This window comes from Lithobates pipiens, unplaced genomic scaffold (assembly GCF_037356315.1).
Source record: "Lithobates pipiens isolate NorthernLeopardFrog02 unplaced genomic scaffold, aLitPip1_a1.2 Scaffold_16, whole genome shotgun sequence".
Classification (NCBI taxonomy): Eukaryota; Metazoa; Chordata; class Amphibia; order Anura; family Ranidae; genus Lithobates; species Lithobates pipiens.
In genome coordinates this window covers 367,252,649-367,274,261 of record NW_027507748.1, presented here as the reverse complement: position 1 = coordinate 367,274,261, position 21,613 = coordinate 367,252,649, and the positions used below count along the sequence as shown (strand labels likewise).

General features: G+C 41.4%; 1 protein-coding gene across 1 annotated transcript in view; it reads right to left on the bottom strand.

The window, feature by feature from the left end:
- HPCAL4 (hippocalcin like 4) overlaps positions 1 to 11,576 on the bottom strand; it is an 89,664-nt gene extending 78,088 nt beyond the window's left edge. The window contains exon 1 of the mRNA XM_077482089.1: positions 11,278 to 11,576. The gene's annotated coding sequence lies outside the window, so the exon portion shown is untranslated. The remainder of the gene's footprint in view (positions 1 to 11,277) is intronic.
- Positions 11,577 to 21,613: the final 10,037 nt, after the last annotated feature.

Genomic DNA, 21,613 nt, shown 5'->3' with positions numbered 1-21,613 from the left:
ATACAATCCGCCCATGTGTACGCGGCATCAGTATAAAAACAGATGTTCTGTGAAGCCCTCAGAGGTTTGTTAGCGAACCTTAGTGAACAAACAGCATCATGAAGGCAAGGAACACACCAGACAAGTCAGGGATAAAGTTGTGGAGAAGTGTAAAGCAGGGTTAGGTTATAAAAAAATATCCCAAGCTTTGAACATCGCATGGAGTACTGTTAAATCCATCATCCAAAAAGGGAAAGAGTATGGCACAACTGCAAAGCCACCAAGACACGGCCATCCACCTAAACTAACAGGCCAGTCAAGGAGAGTATCATTCAGAGAAGCAGCCAAGTGGCTCATGGTAACTCTGGAAGAGCTGCAGAAATCTACAGCTCAGGTGGGAGAATCTGTCCACAGGTCAACTATTAGTTGTACACTCCACAAATCTGGCCTGTATGAAAAAGTGGCAAGAAGAAAGCCATTGTTGAAGAAAGCCATAAGAAGTCACATTTGCAGTGTGCGAGAAGTGTGGGGGAAACAGTAAACATGTGGAAGAAGGTGCTCTGGTCAGAGGAGACCAAAATGTAACTTTCCTGGCCCTCCTCACGTCAGCACACAACGGGTTAACACTTCCTCCCCACAGGACCACCTCTTCCTAGCAAAATAAATGACAACCCCTCCTTAACATAAGTGTTCTTCTTTTTTGGTCATGCTCCAAGCCACTTGTTAATTGCAGTTGGTAATTTGTTTGCTGCAGTATATTTCCCCCTGACGACTCTACCCCTCCTTGTTTAGTCTCTCATGGAGTTGGAAGACCCTGAATGTTGGATGGTAAATCCTCCTAAAAACTGGGTGCCCTTTGTGCCAGGGTCAGAGGCAAAATGATACTGAAACAGCATTGATATTATGCTCTCCTGGTATTGTAAGTCTGAGAGCGGCTGTGAATGATGCCACAGGGGGTGGGAAGATGGGCAGCATGGGATGGTAACCACCAGTCGCCATGCAATGGTGTAAACGATCTTGGAGGTCTGCAGTTGAGAGGGCTTCTCTCCCTCTCTCTCTGCAGCCCTGCCAGGTAAAGATTTGTCTCAGACTCTAACTGTGTCTCCTGTCTGCCTCTGGATGTGCTGTCCTGGCTCCCCTGCTGTGCTGTGTACTTCTGTGGGTTTGACGGTCTGACTGGTTTTGTCTTAGACTCTGACTGTGTCTGCTGTCTGCCTCTGGAAGTGTTGCCTGAGCTCAAATGCTGCTGCTTCTGAAGTGAGTGGATGAAGGCAGATGGCTTTTAAAGAGACAGTGCACCTGTTTTTTGGTGAGAGGTAATATGTTTTTCTCCATATATTTTGGGCAAATATGAGCTTGCCACACCTGTTAGTGGCATAGAAGACTAGCAAAGTTAGGAGGGGGCAATGTGGGACATGTTTTATTTAAAGAGTGCTCAAGAAAATTATGCAAATTAAGGTGTTTTGCATTAATTTAGGAGCAGAAACCCTGAACCCAAATGCTCCAAAAAACATAAGATCCACCAACGATCATGACCAGCATCCAAAGGTGTCCTCCACAGGGAGGTGTCCATGCTCCCCAAGCACCCCATGTGGCACTGGCTCACATGCGTTAATGTCAGCATGATAGGAAATGCCTCGCCTAGCTCAGGGTGCATTCTGGGCCTGCATGCAGTCTGCAGTGGCAGAGAAATGACATTGCACAGGTTGCCTCACAAGGATGTGGTTGTGCAAAATTCTAAGCCTTATTAAGGTGTCTATAGCAGAAAGTTTGCTGCATATATCCATGCCACAAGCAACACAAATAAAGAGCCTAAAGTGCTTGTTGATGAAGGATGGCAGGGATCTCATCAATTTAGAGTAACAGGTTCTCTAAGCTTTATCTAAATAAGATGGCTGATTTATCTTTATGCACTGCACTTCCAGGGGTGGATGCTGTCCTCTAGCGTCTAGCACATCAAGTGTCTTTGCCTTTTTATAACTCGGTTGCCTTTAGAGATCCTATGGATGGGAAAATTGATAAGATGGCTGGAAAGTCTTCTGAAGGTGCGCTCAACCAGTCTCTTCCAGTTGGGGCTGGGGGAATTAGTAAAGTTGATGATTGTAGTCTCCTTCTGGAGGTTTTGGGTGACAATCATCAAAGACCAGTGGGTCCAGAAGACAGTTATGTGGGAGTACAATGGAGAATTCCAAAGTTGACCACTGAATCCATTTCATTTATGACCAACAGATCTCAGAAGAGAAAATGTTTTCAAAGATTAGATATAAGAATTTAAACTGCTATGAGGCCATCATGCCAGTGATGCTGAAAACATAGAATCATCTGGGGGCTTTTCTCCCCAGTTCTCTAGTATCTAAGGCAGGAGCCTTCTGACCTGTTTCAGTTTGAAGGAATCTAATGTGTACATACACACCAAGAGGTTCAAGATGGAGTCCATGCAGACAGTCACAGGTATGGTTCAGCAGGAGGACCAGTTAGTGTCAATCGACCTGCCGACTCATGCTTCCATGTACCAATCAATGCCAAGCACCAAAGGCATGTGAGATTTGTGGTGGCCAGATGTCACTTTCAGTGAAGGTGTCTGCCTTTTACAGAACTGGCACAGGCCCAGGAATCTTTTGAAGATCTTGTGGTGATACCTTTGGCCAGGTGGCATATAAGGGTGTTTAAATTTGCCTTCATTAATCTATGAGCTGGGCTGTCTATGGATCAGAAAATCTTTGTGCCTATACAAATTTAGCACTGAACTGGAATTTTGGAAATCGCCACTGTGCTTCTTCGGGGCATGCTTCTCAGCCCAGGAGATAGGATGATTCCGAAGCCAGATGCCCGTATCTGGGGCTGGGGAGTCCGCAATCTAAAGAATCAGGTGCAAGGCCGTTGGACCACGGTGGAATGCAGACATCCCAATCATCTTGAATGGAAGGAAGCGTTTTCTAGCATTGCAAGCCCTTCATGATCTTCTTCAAGGGGGCCTGAGTAAAGTTGATTGACAACAAGACAGTAGTGGACTATATTGCCTGCCAAGGGGACATTAAAAGTAATTTCCTGTTACATCTTGCATCTTGCTGGGCAGAGAACCACTTACAGCCAGTTAAGTTTGGTCTTCTTGCCAGGAAAGTAGCCAGTTAAGTTTGGTCTTCATGCCAGGAAAGTAGCCAGTTAAGTTTAGTCTTCTTGCCAGGAAAGCAAAATCAACTATTGGTTCGGTTAGGCAGAATATTTTTCACAAGTGCCTCAAACCAATATTGGCCCTATGGGGCTTTCCAGCAGTAGTTCTCAGGAAGACTCCACTGAACACACAGTTTCTGATATTTGCAACAGGATACCAATTCAAAGACTCCTTCATGCAAGATAGGTTCACAGTGCCATGGAATTTTCTGTTTGATCTCTGTCTCTCTCCAGTGTCCTTGAATATAAAGGTGCTTCTGAAAATGTGGACAGAACAAGTCCATGCCATACAGGTCCTTTCCACCTACTGAGAAGGGTTTGGCTTTTATTGCTCCCCGAGATGTCATCAGCACCACCAAACCTGTTTCTGGTCAAATTAAATATTTTATGGCAAGGTCAGTGACAGCACACCAATCCAATGGGACTACTTTTAAGCCTGGCTATGGAATAGGTTAGACTAGAGGTGCAGGGATTCTCATCCAAGGTTGTTCATACCTTGGTGACCAGAAGATCATCCACAAATGCTACATATGACAGGATATGAAAGAAGTTTGTTTAGTTTGCTCAGCAAAAGCTTTCTCTCCTGTGTTCCCTGCTCTAGCCTATATCCTGGACATTTTACAGTCAGCACTAAAGGTTTGTCTGGCATACAACTCCATTTAAGGTACAGATCTCTACCTTTTGCTCCAATGGTTTCATTTCCATTGAAGTACCTCACAGTAAACTAGTTCTTCTGACAGCAACTACTTCAGACAGAAAGAGGTTGGAGATTGCAACACTTTTTTTCATTTAGCCATCAAGTCCTCAAGAGTCATCCATTGTTGGGACATCAGGGTGATTAGATTGGCATGCAGTAAGTAGGCCTTTCTGCTCTGGAACAATTGCAAGTTCATTTGACTAGAGGTGTGGCAGCCTTTGGGGCAGGTATGCCAGGATTGCTTGGAAGATATATGTAAGATGGCTAGCTTGAAGGTCTTGTGCAGCCTTCATTCAAACTTACAAACTAAATGTTTATTTTCCTTTTTTAGCTTTAGCAGCTTTTCTTTGATTGTCAGTTTCTCTTTTCATTTGTTCTCTCCCACCCATTTATTCAGCTATGGTATATCCCATTGTGTGCTGACGTGAGGTGGGCCAGGAAAACGGAAAATTGTTATCAAATACTTACCATAATTTTAACTTCCTGGACTATCCTCACGTCATGCACAGGGCTCCCTCCCTCGTGGACTGTCACAGGTTAGATTATCGAACAATTATGTTGGGGGAGGGGTTGTCGTTTAATTTGCTAGGAAGAGGTAGTCCTGTGGGGCTCCAAAGGAGGTGTTAACCTGTTGTGTGCTGACATGAGGATGAGCCAGAAAAGGAAAATACGGTAAGTTTTTTAGCCTAAAAGCAAAATGCTATGTGTGGTGGAAAACTAACACTGCACATCACCCTGAACACACCATCCGTGAAACATGGTGGTGGCAGCATCATGTTGTGGGGATGCATTTCTTCAGAAGGGACAGGGAAGCTGGTCAGAGTTGATGGGAAGATGGATGAAGGCCATATACAAGGCAATCTTAGAAGAAAATCTGTTAGGCCCCATACACACGATCAGATTTTCTGACAACAAATGTCGGATGTGAGATTGTTGCCTGAAAGTCCGACCGTGTGTATGCTCCATCGAACATTTGTTGTCGGACTTTCTGTCAACAAATGTTGGCTAGCAGGTTCTCAAATTTTCTGCCAACAGACCTTTATGTCAGAATTTCTGATCATGTGTACACAAGTCCGATGCACAAAAGTTCACGCATGCTCAGAATCAAGGAAAAGGAGCCACACTGGCTATTGAATTTCCTTTTTCTTGGCTCTTCGTACGTCATGTATGCCACCACATTCCCACGTTCGTAATTGTTGGTCCACATTTGTGTGACCGTGTGTATGCAAGACAAGTTGGAGCCAACAACCTTCGAAGAAAAATCCACGGTTTTGTTAGTGGAAAGTCCGATCATGTGTACGAGGCATTAGAATCCATAAAAGACTTGAGACTGGGGCGGAGGTTCACCTTCCAGCAGGACACACAAAGCATATTTGTGTGTTAGAATTGCCCAGTCCTAAATCTAATCGAGAATCTGTGGCAAGACTTAAAAATTGCTGTTCACAGATGCTATCCATCCAATCTGACATTGTATGGATCTCTGAATCCAAGAGCTTGATCTATTTTGCAACGAAGAATGGGCAAAAATGTCACTCTCTAGATGTGCAAAGCTGGTAGGGACATACCCAAAAAGACTTGCAGCTGTAATTTCAGTGAAAGGTGGTTTTACAAAGTATTGACTCAGGGAGGCTGAATACAAATGCATACCACACTTTTCTGATATTTATTTGTAATATATTTCTCCACGAAAGTAAAGCCATATTACTGCATCCAAGAAGCTTCCAGAGCTTATTTGTAATACTCTGCACAATAGGTTATGGGTACCAGGCACCTAGCAAACCCAGCAGCACCCAGAGGCACTGGAAAGAATACTCAGTGAGTACAGCAAGTCAGTGAATACTGTATACAAGCTACTGAAACATGACAAGTGGTTCAGATTTGAAGTTTGCAATTGCAAAGCTAAACAATGCCAATTACCAGCTGTGGACGTTTAAACTGGAAGTTATCTTCTCAACCAATCTCAGAAAATCTCGGAAATCTTGGAACAATTTCATATGCAAGATGCAAAGGAAGTGAAAAATACTATGGAATCAGGATATCAAAAGAGCAATGAAGCAGAAAACTTGCTACCGAACAATGATATGTATCGCAGAGCAATTGGTAAGCTGCTATATGTTGCCACTGTAACAAGATCAGACATAGCTACAGCAGTGGGCATACTATGCAGGAAAGGTTAAGCTCACTGTCAGCATTACAGGAATGCAGGAAAAAGAGTGATGCAATACCTCAAAAGGAACAATGCAGATGAAGTTACGATTACCAGCAACATCTCACCCAAAACTGGTCAGATATGTGCATGCTGATTGGGCCGGGGACTGCACAGACCGCAAATCCACAAGTGGATTCATCTTCCAGTATGGAGAAGGAACCATAAGTTGGTCTAGTCAAAAGCAAGTAATTGCCACTCTATCTTCAAATGAAGTACATTGCAGCAACACATGCATGCCAATTCCCATTTTTGAAGACAACCAGGGATGTATAACTTACGCAATCAGAAAGGGTCAATCCTAGGACCAAACACATCTACGTCAAGTATCACCTACTGAGAGACAATCAAGAGAAAGGTGTTATTGACATTTAATACTGCCCGTCAGAGGCGATGACTGCTGATGCACTCACTAAGCCTTTATTTAAGAAATGTCATAGTTATTTCCAGAAGAAGCTGATTATAATTTGACAAAGCTCATGCTGTTGAGAAGGGGTGTTAGAAAAGGACAACAGCTTGTAATGTAAAGTTGTTAATAAACTGACAATATTGTATGCATTATGCCTATCTATACAGCAGGTGGCGCTGTGGTAGTATAGTGTATAGTTCATGTTTTCTATGATATAACAGGAAGCATTGTCTATCTCAGGCATGTACATATTCCTGCTTCCTATTCATGTTTTTTCCATGCTGAGAGACATCTAATATATTTCTCCATTAAAGTTAAGCTGTATTATTGCATCTAAGAAGCTTCCAAAAGCGGGATTCCGCTGCCGTTTTTTTTTTTTTTTTTACCTGTGTCACTGGTGGGCAATTCCTACGGTGTCTTTGCAGTCACGATTGGCGTCTTTTTAACCCCCGGCGTGACAATTTCATTGCTAATGAAAACTTTTAAAAAAGCAGTCTGGCAGTTTCCATTTTCACTGTGGGCGTTTGAAGCCCACAGGCATTTACTTCCTGGATGCGATGACGCTGAGCTCCCAGAATCCACCGCTCCATCTCGCACATGCTCATTGAGTGTCCTCTTTGTTTTCCTTCCTCTTGCCTCGTGTGCTATAGTGGTAATGGCAGATAGAGCTGCCTGCCCACTTTCAAAATGGCAATTTCGGACACGCCCTCGTCACGTGACCGGCGTCCTCCTTCCGAAATCTCACGAGATTTCGGCATGACTGTGCCCCCCACGGATTCCTGGGAAATAGCTAAAAAAGTTCCCAGGGACCATTGCGAGGCCGATAAACACGCCTACTCCCATGGGAGGAGAGCCCGGAAGTCGGCATAAACATTAAAAATAAAAGGTAAATACTGCATATTATTTTATTTCAATGGTCATAACTGCATCTATGTTCCAAAGCCATTTGAATAAGATGAACTTGCAATTTTCTGTACAAAACCACTTTAATTGCAATACTCTGCATAGTAATCTCTTCCCCCCCCCCCCCCTCCCAACTTTGTAATTTCAGCATGTGTAAGAGGGACCTTTTATTAATGGATAACTGTTTTATCAATGTATATAATATGTTTGGGCTGACAGGAGGGTCCTAATATCTGGTATTTACTTTGACATACATATATTGCGCCAGTACAATGAAAACCAATATTAAACAATCCAGGAGGCCTAGAAAGGTTACAAACAACTGGTCACTTTCCCCCCAACTATAACTGGCCTTCACAGCAATGCACACATGGAAGGTCGATGTATGTCAAACAAAACCAAAGAAAATTCCCAGCTCAACTCCAGCCAGCCTGCAACCAACCAAATTCTCCTGTCTAACAATTTGCATTAAAAACAAGGGTTTAGTTAGCACACATTTGCAAGTACTGGCACCACTCCACAGCACCCCAGTATTATTTGCAGTCCTAACTCTACTGTAAATTTATGAGAGCCTCCATAGTAGAAGGCCTAGAAATGTTGCCTGGCCAGAGGCCCTTGCTAGCTCTCAGCTCCTATGGTAATGTGGGCATATTATTACTTCTACTGGGCTATCACATAGAATATTACAACTATAGGGGGTATTAGTGCCAATTTCGATTGCCAGGGTATTAGCCTGTGCTATTGTTGTGCATTGTACATGCATTTAAGACCAATGTGTCATGAGTATACAATGCTATATTGCATATTTTAATAACAATAAAGCTGAAGTTTAGTTATGGCTTCTTTTGCATAGTTATATTGGTCCAACTTGGTGGAGGTTGTGATAAAACCGACCCACCTCTCCCAATCAGAGAATGCTTTGCATTAATTTAGAAAATGCACAGTATTCTCTGAATGGCATCCATGCCAAGTGAGCAACCCCCTGTGTTCACTATGCAGCAGGGTAGGGCATTGAACTCAGAAGCTAACGGCCATCACTGAGTAGCAGTGCCTACACAGTGATCACCATATTCTCCATGGATCAGTCAGGTATGCATACTTACTTGGTTTAAGCTGTAACAATGTAACTATGCAAAAAAGCCATACCTAAACGTCAGCATTAAAAAAAAAAAGCATTTGTTTTTTCATTTTTTTTTCTGCATTCACACACTGCAGTGGACTTCTATTTAATTTTCTCACAAAAAAACACGAAGATAGATTTGGCAATCCTCACTTTTGTCTTGGACCAGTGCTTTACAGACAGGGCTAGATTTACCATTAGGCACATGTCTATAGGTGGTAGAGGCATTTTTTTTTTCAGTCATCAGTAGGTACAGTCATCTTATATAAGGTTTTCACACATTTTGTGTGCCCATAGGCTCCAGTGGTAAAAATACAGCCTTGATTACAGATAATTCTCACAGCGTTTTTTTTTTATTATTATATTGTATAATTAATCATTGACAGACACATAGGGGTTCATTTACTTAAGCTGGATCGTGCAAAATCAGACTCACTTCCTCTTAGAAACCAACCAGCTTCTAATCCCTAAGCTTGTTCAATTAAGGTTTGGCAATAAAACCTGGAACCTGATTGGTTTCTATGCAGAGGTGAGTCTGATTTTGCACTCTTTAGCTTTAGTAAATGAACCCCAAAGTTAGGTTAAAAAAAACACAAGTACATCTAGCTCAACCAATTGAAAAAATAAATAAAGAGAAAACCTCCATATACACAACCCAATACCTACAGTTGATTCAGGGGAAGGCAAAAAAATAAATAAAAAATAACAACCTATGACGCATTGTCCAATTTGCTCCAGCGGGGAAAAAATATCCGTTCTGATCCCCCAGGAATCAATCTGATATTCAGTGGATCAATAATCTCTGACATTATTACCTATAAATGTGATATCCAATTATTTTGTGCATTTGGGAATGCATCCAGCTTTTTTTTAAGCAATCTACTTTGCTGGCCAAAACTAGTTCTCGAGGAAGTCTATTCCACATTATCACAGCTCTTAGTGTGAAGAAGCCTTTCCATATGTGAAGGTTAAATCTATTTTCCTTAAGGCGTAAAGAGTGCCCCTTTGTCCTCTGTAATGACCTGCAAGTGAATAACTCTACACTAAATTCACAATATGGACCATTTTTGTATTTATATATGGTAATCATGCCCCTTCTTAATCACAAAACACAGTGGAATCATACTACAACATAATTTAGTAACTTGCCAAATATTAATTTAGTGAACTGCCATATTACAGTGTTAAAAAGAAATCCTGGTGACAGACAGTTTTTGTTTTATTTGTTATAACTATTATTGGGTTGTACTACTACAGTTGCCAGCATATTTCCAGGGTATTGAATGTGGACATTAATGTTGACATTTTGGGAACTAAATGATCATATTAATTTACGTGTTAAAGAGGATGTAAATCTCTGACATGGAATATGAACAAACCACATCCCTCTATAGTGTGTACTTGTCTCAAATAAGAGCACTATGTTTCATTTCTGTCTGCTGCCTTGTTCCTCTACTATCATCATGAATCACTGCTGACAAATTTTCCTGACATCAAGAGAAAAAAGGCAACAGGGGAGGGATTTCCAGCTGACCTGTCTGCTGTGGGGGGGGGGGGGGAGAGTTGTCCCTTCCCTCCAATCAGCTATCGGAATTCTCCTCAGGGCTCTGCAAAGTCTAACTTCAGCTCTCCACCCCATTTTTTTCTGACAGCTCAGACAAGCTTTAAGAATTCTGAACTTTGAACAGATGTAGAGAAGACTGCAGATAAACAGGTATAACGTATGTAGGAGGATTTGTTTCATCTCTGTGTACCAACTGAGGCTAGTCACTTCACTTCTTCACAGTTATCTCAGTTTACCTTAGCACAGTCTGTAATATTAGTGTGTTGACAACTACATTTGTTTTGGTGTGTACAACCTTGCATTTGTTTACATGTGATTATCATTTTAATTGTACTAATAAGTAATATAAGAATGATCCTGCTTGCTCCCATTTGCATGTGGTGACGTATTTTTATGCCACTGTTGTATTTATTGGCATTGTTTTATTTATTTATTTTTTCACCATACTGCCGTTCTATTTCTTTCTCTCCTTCCATCTCTCCCTCTCAGAAACGCAGGATCAGCCCCATCTTCCGTCCTGTGTAAGTGTGAGCTGGTGCTGAGGAGGTTTCCATGACAACCCTCGCCTGGTACACACAGAGCTCCCAGAGTGCATTCTGAGGGTGTTTATATGCCTCACTTTCCCCTGCAAAGCGTTGTCACCCCCCTCACTGGTATTCACACTGAAAACCCACACAGTTCTTTGATAGGAGCCACCGTCTCCTATTTGTGTGTATACACAGCACAACCATTGAGTCCGTGTTCTCAGCAAAGTCAGTACCATTTATTATTCTATATACATTATCTACCTGTAGCTGACTAGACACACATGCCCGTCCTTGTGTATTATATATATATATATATATATATATATATATATATATATATATATGTCTGTGTGTGTGTGTGTATGTATAAAACGTTTTTCTGATATACCGCAGTAAAACAGCTGTAGCATTACCATTACCAGTGCTATAGTCTCTCGATATAAAGAAAAATGAATGACTGATGCCCAGCCAGTGATGAGACATCCTGTTTTCATCCCTCAACCATGAGAAGGTAGCATGCAAAATATTTTATGAAATGATAAATCATAAGCCAGTTACATTTTTTATGAATAGTAATCATATATTTATGGAGCGCAAAAAAAAAATGCAGACGCACTTGTCCAAAGCATCTCAGAGAAACCATATGGCACACTGCACAACCTCTATCATAGAAGACGATGTAGCTGCGGATATGCACTCACCTGACAAGTGAAAGCTAGCCTTGAGTTCTTTAGCGTCGCAGGCTCTCGCTTCTGTCCTCTGTTCTTGTGCCTGAGCTGTCTCTGATGGTCACGATGCAATGGTTTTGGGGGGCACTAAGCAGAATCTAGATCACGATGTTTCCCAGTCACTCAGTTTCTTAGACACACCCTATGTCGAGAACAGCTTCTGTCATTGGTGGGCTAATCGATCATTCAGGTAAGATGCCTTTTGTGGCTCAACAGTTTGCTCTTCCTTATAGGGGCTACTGGTGTTAGTGGCTAGGATGCAATTGTGTCTTTCTGCATGAGAAGTAGCAGGCTCCACACATTGAATTGTTTCTATGGAAACAGTATCCATTAGATAACTGTGCAGGGCTCTGATGGAATGATGCAACGGATATATACATGCCTATAAAAATACAGATACATCTGTTGTGTACATACAAGCGTATTTACTATGCACGTTTACTAGAGTAGAAGTAAAATGTGGTACACATCTTTCTTTTTTTTTTTTACATAGGGTACTACTAATTATGTATGCTGCACAAGCATTCAGCTATAACCCTTTTTTGTGATTTTTTTTTTTATTCCATGTTCCTGATTCCAGTCTGTTTTCGTGCTGTGTATAGTGATGTCATATTGCACCGGATATAGAATTATGGAAAACATAAAGTCCAGGCTCAGCCTTGTGAAAAACACAAAAAAACCTCCACAGCAACGACTTACATTAATGCAGTATTACATATAGAATTACCTTGCTAAGGCAGAAAACCCAAAGTTCTGGCTCAGCAAGCAAAGAAAGCAAGATGTTAAATAGGAAGATACATATATAAAACATGTATGACACATATAGTGCTTTCACACTATAGATGCCAGGCCATTTTTTTCCTATTTTATTTTGAAGTCTTTAAAAAAAATTTAATTTCATAAATAGTGGGGTGCAAATAGGATAGCAGAAAAATATAAAGATAGATCGATAGATAGATAGATAGATAGATAGATAGATAGATAGATAGATAGATAGATAGATAGATAGATAGATAATCAAGATCAAAAGAAAGAATGAATGAAATAGATAGATAGATAGATAGATAATCAAGATCAAAAGAAAGAATGAATGAAAGAGAGATCAAAAGAAAGAACGAATGAAAGGAAGATCAAAAGAAAGTAAGAAAAAAAGAGAACAAAAGAAAGATCAAATGAATGAAAGAAACAAAAGTCACTTCACAACTTTAAAAAGTAACAACAGTAATTTAAAGACCCCAGTATAGGTTGCAAATAGCTAAGACAAATTATACAGAGAAACAGAATAGTTCCCATATGTTAAAGCTCAATTAAACTTTTAGCTCAATAGATTTCTGGTGCAGAAAAACAAAAGATTCACACAGTCTTACTATTTGTATTTAGTTTATAAAGCAGCCTCAGCCTGAGTAGATAATCCTGTCTGCTGTCAGCATACAATATACACATGCACAAGCTATCTACCAAACAAGCTCATTACCCAATAAAAAAAAAAAAAATAATACATGGTAACCAAAATGCACCATTCCATATACAGTATCTCACAAAAGTGAGTACATCCCTCACATTTTTAAATATTTTATTATATCTTTACATGTGAGAACACTGAAGAAATGACACTTTGCTACAATGTAAAGTAGTGAGTGCACAGCTGATATAACAGTGTAAATTTGCTGTCCCCTCAAAATAACGCAACACACAGCCATTAATGTCTAAACCACTGGCAACAAAAGTGAGTACACCCCTAAGTGAAAATGTCCAAATTGTGTGGCCACCATTATTTTCCAGCACTGCCTTAACCCTCTAAGATAATGGTAAACAGGACAAACAGAGAGGGTGAATCTTCAGAATGAGGGCACAGACAGCAGTAAATGGGGTAAATGGCGTACCTTTCATCATAAGCCTTGTTGACTCCTCTCCACATGCAGCATTTATGGTTGTGGCCAAAAAGTTACATTTTGGTCTCATCGCTCCAAATTACTTTGTGCCAGAAGGTTTGAGGCTTGTCTCTGTGCTGTTTGGCGTATTGTAAGTGGGATACTTTGTGGCGACTCGACCATGCAATCCATCTTTCTTCAAGTGCTTCCTTATTGGGCATCTTGAAAAAGCCACACCACATGATCTAAGAGAGTCCTGTATTTCACTTGAAGTTATTTGTGGGTTTTTCCGTTCACCTTGAACAATTTTCCTGGCAGTTGTGGCTGAAATTTTAGTTGGTCTACCTGACCGTGGTTTGGTTTCAACAGAACCCCTCACTTTCCACTTCTTGATTAGAGTTTGAACACGGCTGATTGGTATTCTCAATTCTTTTGATATCTTTTTATACCCCTTTCCTGTTTTATACAATTTTCATTTCCCGTAGATCCTTTGACAATTCTTTTGCTTTCTCTATGACCCGGGAATCCAGAAACGTCAGTGCAGCACTGGATGAAAGATGCAAGGTTCTGTCATTAGTCCAGAAACTCCTAGACCTTTTATACACACACACTAATTACAAGCAAACAGATCAGGTGAGGATGGTTACCTTTCATAGTCATTCAAACAACTTTGTGTCAACGTGTGTGCATGTTATCAGGCCAAAATCATCAGGGTATGTAAACTTTTAATCAGGGTAATCTGGATAGTTTCTATTGTGATTATGATTTAAAAAGAGTAAATACAGTTGACTGATAATAAATGGCTTCAGCCAAACACTAACCATGAGTGAAAGAAACGTTTTTGTGTTATCATTCATATTCTCTGAAAAATGGCCAAGAAATCATAAATTCTGCGAGTGTATGTAAACTTATGAGCACAACTGTATATGTGCAGCACTAATAAATTAAAATAAGATATATGGCAGCCCTATTTAAAAAAGCACCTCTATCAATCTTATAATGGATGTCACAAGTAAACAAAATGACCTGAAAAGAATAAACAGTGCTCAGTGTTACACAATTGTCATGTAAACCTTTTACACTTTGAACATGTAAAAATATGTGAATATAAGTAGTGAGCACTTATAATACTCATATAAGAATGTCTACTATAAACACTCATAACATTCATAGAAATACATATAAAAATAAAGTGACACTCTTAACCAGTGAAGTGGTTAAACCATATTATCTATTGTATTAAATGTCCTCAGCACATATGGACAATGTATCATAATAACAATAAAGCAAATGTGTTTGGATGTGCAACATATAAAGAAAATTGTGAAAAAGTCCAAGATGGTGTGATATTACAAATCACAGAGGTAATGATCAGGAAAAGGGTGGTTGATTGTTCCAGAAATCACAAGCGAAGATCATCACTGTGAGAGATCACCACTGTGAGAGATATCGCCACCCAATCGGCATACGCCTAATGGATCTAAACAGGCAAGGGTGACTAAAAACCTGGTAAGAATATTTTTTCACGACCAGTTTCCGTAGCGAATCAAAGGAACAATCGCCTTCCACCATTAAACCAAACGCCTATAAAGAGCGACTATAGAGACCTTCTCCCACAAGAATAAATCTTTTCTTCTCTATAATTCTCAGATGATGTATTCATCAAAAGAAGAGACAAAACACCTCCACATAGTGTAAAACTGTATGGTTAAAGGAGTTTATTAAAAGTCAGAACACTTATATTTCAGCTGATGAAAAAGCGCATCTCAAGTTATCTTTCAGTAAAATAGTACAAAGGACACAATGGCTTAAACAGACCTCGACCTGACACATTTCATCTACTTAGACATCATCTGGGGTGTGAGGCTGTCACAATCATTGCGTAGAAATAAACAATTTGACCCCCAAACAGACTGTGACAAGGCTCGTGAAGTCAAATTTACTTCCTAGTGTAAACTAAGATGGCGTAGGTGCATATCAAGCCTTGGTTTGACACCGAGGTAAACACATTTATCAACCTCATCATCTTCGTGCTCCCTATACATAAATGAGAAGTTAGCTCATCAAGCCTCGCTTTGAGGTGTAAAGGAGCGATGTTTCAAGCCTCATTATCAATCTGGAGCACATATGTAAGGTCCCCACTCGATATGATTGAAGCCAAAACTAAAATATTTTTAGGGAGGTTAAATAACTCATACATGGCATAAGAAAGACTTAATAAATCCACAAAATGTGTTGTGTGGTTATAGATATATACTGATTGATTTATTCACAGCCGCTTGTCTGGAGCAGGTCCCAGTATTATACAAAAATGTATTCAAAATGTTAGTTAAAACTTCATTGAATATATACAGTATCTTACAAAAGTGAGTACGGAGTTGGTGCATGTTAGAGACCTTGCGCTCCTTCCTCTTCCATTTGAGGATGCCCCACAGATGTGTAATAGGGTTTAGGCCTGAAGACATGCTTGGTCAGTCCGTCACCTTTACCCTCAGCTTCTTTAGCAAGGCAGTGGTTGTCTTGGAGGTGTGTTTGGGGTCATTATCATAATGGAATACTGTCCTCTGGCCCAGTCTCCGAAGGGAGGGGATCATGCTCTACTTTAGTATGTCACAGTACATGTTGACATTTATGGTTCCCTCAATGAACTGTAGCTCCCCAGTGCTGCAGCACTCATGCAGCCCCAGACCATGACACTCCCACCACCATGCTTGACTGTAGGCAAGATACAATTATATTTGTACTTCTCACCTGGTTGCCACCACACCGCTGTATGGTCTTGGCCACCGTGCCGCAGCTCAGTTTCAGGGTCTTGGCAATCTTCTTATAGCCTAGGCCATCTTTATGTGGAGCAACAATTCTTTTTTTCCGATCCTCAGAGAGTTCTTTGCCATGAAGTGCCATGTTGAACTTCCAGTGACCGGTATGAGAGAGTGAGAGTGATAACACCAAATTTAACACACCTGCTCCTCATTCACACCTGAGACCTGTAACACTAACAAGTCACATGACAAAGGAGAGGGAAAATGGCTAATTGGGCCTAATTTGGACATTTCCACTTATGTGTGTACTCAGTTTTGTTGCAAGCAGTTTAGACATTAATGGCCGTGTGTTGAGTTATTTTGAGGGAACAGCAAATTTACACTGTTATACAAGCTGTACACTCACTATTTTATATTGTAACAAAGTGTAATTTCTTCAGTGATGTCACATGAAAATTTATAATAAAAAATTGACAAAAATGTGAGGGTTGTATTCACCTTTGTGAGATACTGTAGTATGTAAACTATGAAAAAAATACGTAAAAATTTAATTGTTAATCAAATAATAAGGTGACATTAATTTGGATTATGAATTCCATATTGAATGCACATAAAAGTAAACATAACACTTGATGTTCTATAACTCCAGCATGTAAACAATACAACTGAATTATATACTAACTTTAATACTAAAAAAAAATAATAATAGACTGAAAATATAAAATGAATAACAGATTGAAAATATAAAAAATTCATTTTTTTTATATTTTCAATCTATTATTCATTTTTTTTAAAGTATCAAAGTTAGTATATAATTCAGTTTTTTTGTTCACGTATCACAAAGGAAGGTGACCTACAACCAGGGCCTTGTGAGTACAGACTCCCTAAGGAATCCTAGAGACTGGTGTTGCTGAAGTCAGCTGCTGGGTGCTAGAAGTCAGCTGCTGGGTGTGGACTAAAGGGCACACCGGCTGGTGTCTTGAACAGCAGAGTCCATTCAACTTCTACTTCTGTACAGTCTGCTACACAGTTCAACTGAGTTAGCTGTCCTCATGTGTGAATAGTTTAATTGGAGTATCCTACTATCCCCCTTATCCTATCCAAGTTCCTAAACTAAATTAAAACTACAAAAAAAAAAAAAACACTACAATCCCTAGACTGGTCATTGGAGTCATGAGCGGAAATTGTGCACCTGGTTGTGGAAAATACTGTGTTCCTGGCTGCAGGGCTGAAATAAGGGAAGACTTGGGAAAATACTAGGAGGTAGTGCTACACTTAATATTGCACATGCCTGTGAAATGGCAACAAATAACAGTACCTAAAATTAGGTAACATAGGTGACATTTCAAAAGCCTCTACAGGTTAGTTTAGAGTTAATCGTGAATTATGAACTCTGGAATTATTACTCTCACTCCAACATTCGTGATAATAAGTCACATGTGTGATGCAGTCACTATTTACATATGCGTGCTGGATCTGAGAAATGTGTGCATTTGCGTGCATACGCAGGGGGACAGGGGGTGCTTTTAACGTTTTTTAATTGATTTCATTCTATTTCATTTAATTATTTTTTTTACAATTAACTTTATTGCTATCACAAAGAGGTGAACAAGCCCCCTTGTGAAAGCTTTGGGCAGTGACAGGTACTCTTTTATGGAGACATCGGAGGTATGTTAGACCTCCAATGCCTCCCCTGCCCTCCAAGTCAGCTGATCAAACACAGATCAGCAAAGGTGGAAGCTTATTGCATTGAGAGTGAAGCAGTCATAGGTGTGCGCTATTGTATTAGGGTGTGCACCTTAAATGTATTAAAACAAAGACAGTGTTAGTAGGGCAGTGGATGGTGTCAGTAGAGCAGTGGATTAGTCAGTAGGGCAGATGTTGGTGTCAGTAGGGCAGTGTCAGTAGTTCTTTATTTTTATTACTTTATTTAATAATTAATGGGGGACTTTGGTGAAATAGCAGGGAGAATCTGCGTCGCAAAGGGTGATTAGGGTGTGCCCAGGCACAACCTGCACACCCCCTGTGCAGGCCTGTGGATGCAGTCATTAACGCACAAGCTGCCCAAGCAGAAGCACAAGTCGCCCAAGCCTGAGCACAAGCAGAAGCCTTGCTAAAAGTTCTCGAGAAACAGTAAGCTACAGCTACGAGTAAGCTTATGCCCTGTACATAGTTGGATTTTCCAACGGAAAATGTTCAATGGGAGCTTGTTGTCAGAAATTCCAACTGTGTGTAGGCTCCATCGGACCATTTTCCATCGGAATGTCCATCACACAAAATTTGAGACCTGGCTCTCAAATTTTTCCGACAACAAAATCCATTCTTGTAAATTCCAATCGTGTATACACAATTCTGATGCACAAAGTTCCACTCATGCTCAGAATCAAGCAGAAAAACTGGCTATTGAACTTCACCTTTCTCGGCTCGTTGTACATGTTGTACGTCACCGCGTTCTTGACATTTGGAATTTCCGTCAAGATTTGTGTGGCAGTGTGTATGCGAGACAAGTTTGAGCCAACATCTGTTGGAAAAAAAACATGGAATTTGTTGTCAGAAAATCCTATCGTGTGTACAGGGCATAAGAGTTTTGGATCAAGCTGCAATGGTAGATGAAGAAATTGATCATCCTATTGTGACAGCCTTTGATGATTCTGCAAGATGGACACTGCAATTCATCCTAAGCCAGAATGTCAACAGAGTTGCACAGGATGCTTCAAATCCTGTACACCAGGGAGAGACAATCTTAATGAGGTGGAGATCTACCTGAATAGAGATGGCCTTGCGGTTCGCCCGGAGGTTGGTTCGCGGTGAATTTTGCGTGTTCGGGATTCGCCAAACCGGCGGACTTCTGGCGCTGTTCGTCTGGCGGACATACGCGTTTACATTGTGAAAGAACTTTGACCCATGATGACACATCCATCATGGGGTACAGGACAGCCAATTGAGACATTTCAGCACATGGACAATTGGACATTCCCCCTACCTTATAAATAGACCTGATCTGGCGGCCATTTTACATTCTGTCTTATGTCAGTGTAGGGAGAGGTTGCTGGGTGGAGTAGGGACAGACTGTAGTGACACAAATCACTAGCTATTAGGTCCACAAAAGTCCATTTAAGGACTGGTATAGGTATACAGTATATAGGGTTCTGGTGCACTGCTGCTGACTGCTGTGCTGGTGATTGCTGAGTGCACTGTTGACCGATTCTGCAGCTTTCTTTTGTCAGTGTAGGGACAGGACGCTGTGTGGAGCAGGGACAGTCAGTTTAATCACTAGCTATTACTATTAGGTCCTGTCAGGAACCATGAAACAGACAGAGACAGAAGTACAAACAAATCACACTTGTTTATTAATAAAAATAAAAAAAGATAAATAGGAAAAAGTGTAGTCAAGCAAGCCAGAGTCCAGTAGCCAGATCGGGTAGTCAGTCAGTCCAAAATTCATAAACCAGATCGGGTAATCAGCCAGTCCAGACGTCAGGGATCCAAGGAGAGCAATTGCAAGCAGGATGGAAGCCAGGAGGGATGTTAGCAAGCCAGTCTTGAAACAACAGCAGGAGATGATTCCTAGTGATGTGACCAAACGTGAAGGCAATGGAGAAATGAGCTGGAAGACTTTAAATAGGCAGGCCAGACGATCATCATTGGAAACAGCGGGTAACTGTGGAGAGAGAAGAGAGCTGGCAATTAGCCGACAGCTGAGCGGCCAGCCCAGAGGAGGAAGGGCTAAGCCAGGCCTGACAGGTCCACAAAGGTCCTTTTAAGGACTGTTATAGGTGTACAGTATATATGGTTCAGGTGCACTGCTGCTGACTGCTGTGCTGGTGATTGCTGAGTGAACTGCTGACCAATTCTGCAGCTTTCTTTTGTCAGTGTAGGGACAGGACGCTGTGTGGAGCAGGGACAGTCAGTTTAATCACTAGCTATTACTATTTGCCCTTGTACACACGGTCGGACATTCCGACAACCAAATCCGTCGGATTTTGTCCGATGGATTTTGTCCGAAACTGTTGCATACACACAGTCGGACAAAGTTGTCAGAAAATCCGATTGTACTTAAAGTGATGACGTTATTTTGTTAGGACGGGACTACGTTCAGGCTAGTAGCCAATAGCTTTGGTCTAGGAATTTGATCTGAGCATGCATGGCACTTTGTCGAATGGGAATTCTCTACACATGATCGGACAAAGTCTGATCGGATCATGTTGTCGGAAAATGTTATAGCTCAGCTGGAAAACTTGGTCCGTCATATACTCCAACGGAAACAGTCCGATGGAGCCCACACACTGTCGTATTATCCGACAACACGGTCCTATCGGACATTGTGCATTGGAATGTCCGACCGTGTGTACAAGGACTTAGGTCCACAAAGGTCCTTTTAAGGACTGGTATAGGTGTACAGTATATAGGGTTCTGGTGCACTGATGTGCTGCTGATTGCTGAGTGCACTGCTGACCGATTCTGCAGCTGTCTTTTATCAGTGTAGGGACTGAGGGACAGTCTGCAAATCACTAGCTACTAGGTCCACAAAGGTCCTTTTAAGGACTAGTATAGGTGTACTATTTGGTGTTCAGTATATAGGGGTGTAATACACGTATAAAATACTTGCACATATAGAAAGCATAGTATAGTACATTTACACTGTGCAGCATTGTGACTGCTGAGCGGTTCAGCAGCGATACTACAAAGAGTGATCAGTGCTCTCTATCTCTGTGCTGGTGTCAGTGCTCAGTCTCTATCTCAGTGCTGGTGTCAGTGAGGGAGATAGCAGCGGAGAAGCCAATCAGCAGGCAGTGCCAGCACCATGGCTGAGGATCAGCACTGGACTGGCACCTCCAGACCACCGCAGTGGAGCCCTGCATAGGTGGGGGTAAGGGCCGGGCAGAGGGAGGGGCTCAAGCACAGGTTGGCACACTGGGACACTGGCACAGGACTGCGCTGCCCTGACTGTGGCACTGATCATCTTCTGCACCCCCTTCATAGCCTGCCCTGACCTTGCCTCTCCTCCATGGCCTTCATGCGCTCCTGAATTGTCAAAATTTCACAGATAAAAAAAGAATGCTCGTCGTTGTCGATCCCAGATTCACTTAATACTTTTGTTATGTCAGTGTCCATGTGGTGGGACTATGTGTGCACAGCTAGTAAGTATTTTGTGGCTGAAAATATGACCTGTAGGTTTTTAAGGTTCGCCTGCCATTAAAGTCAATGGGGCCCGCCGCGAACTTTGCGGTTCGCAAACTTTTGGCCGCATTCGCGAAACGTCCCGTCGAAAGTTCGTCCATCACTATACCTGAACAACATGGGAGAAGTAAAAAATCAATGGGCACAGTGTCTCCTCCTCACACCTGATTTAAACCTCTAATTGCTGTACTACCATGTCGCAATCACATGCAGTGCACGGCAATCATGGGTTTAAATCACGTGAGGCTGAGGCAGCAGCCAAAGGTGTACACATGCTGCAGCAGGAATGAAACCCCTGTTGCTTTGGTGGGTGCTACCACCTGCCAATCATGAGCCATTCAACTAAATGGGGCCACACTGCAAGTGTCCCGCCTCTCCATAATTCTGCAGGGTCCAAGGGGTTAAAGAAGGTGGTGAGAAAGCAACACAACAGTGCCTTCGTTAACTCCCTTTTTGCTGTACTGCACAAAGTTGTAGGGCATTTGCACTTCAATG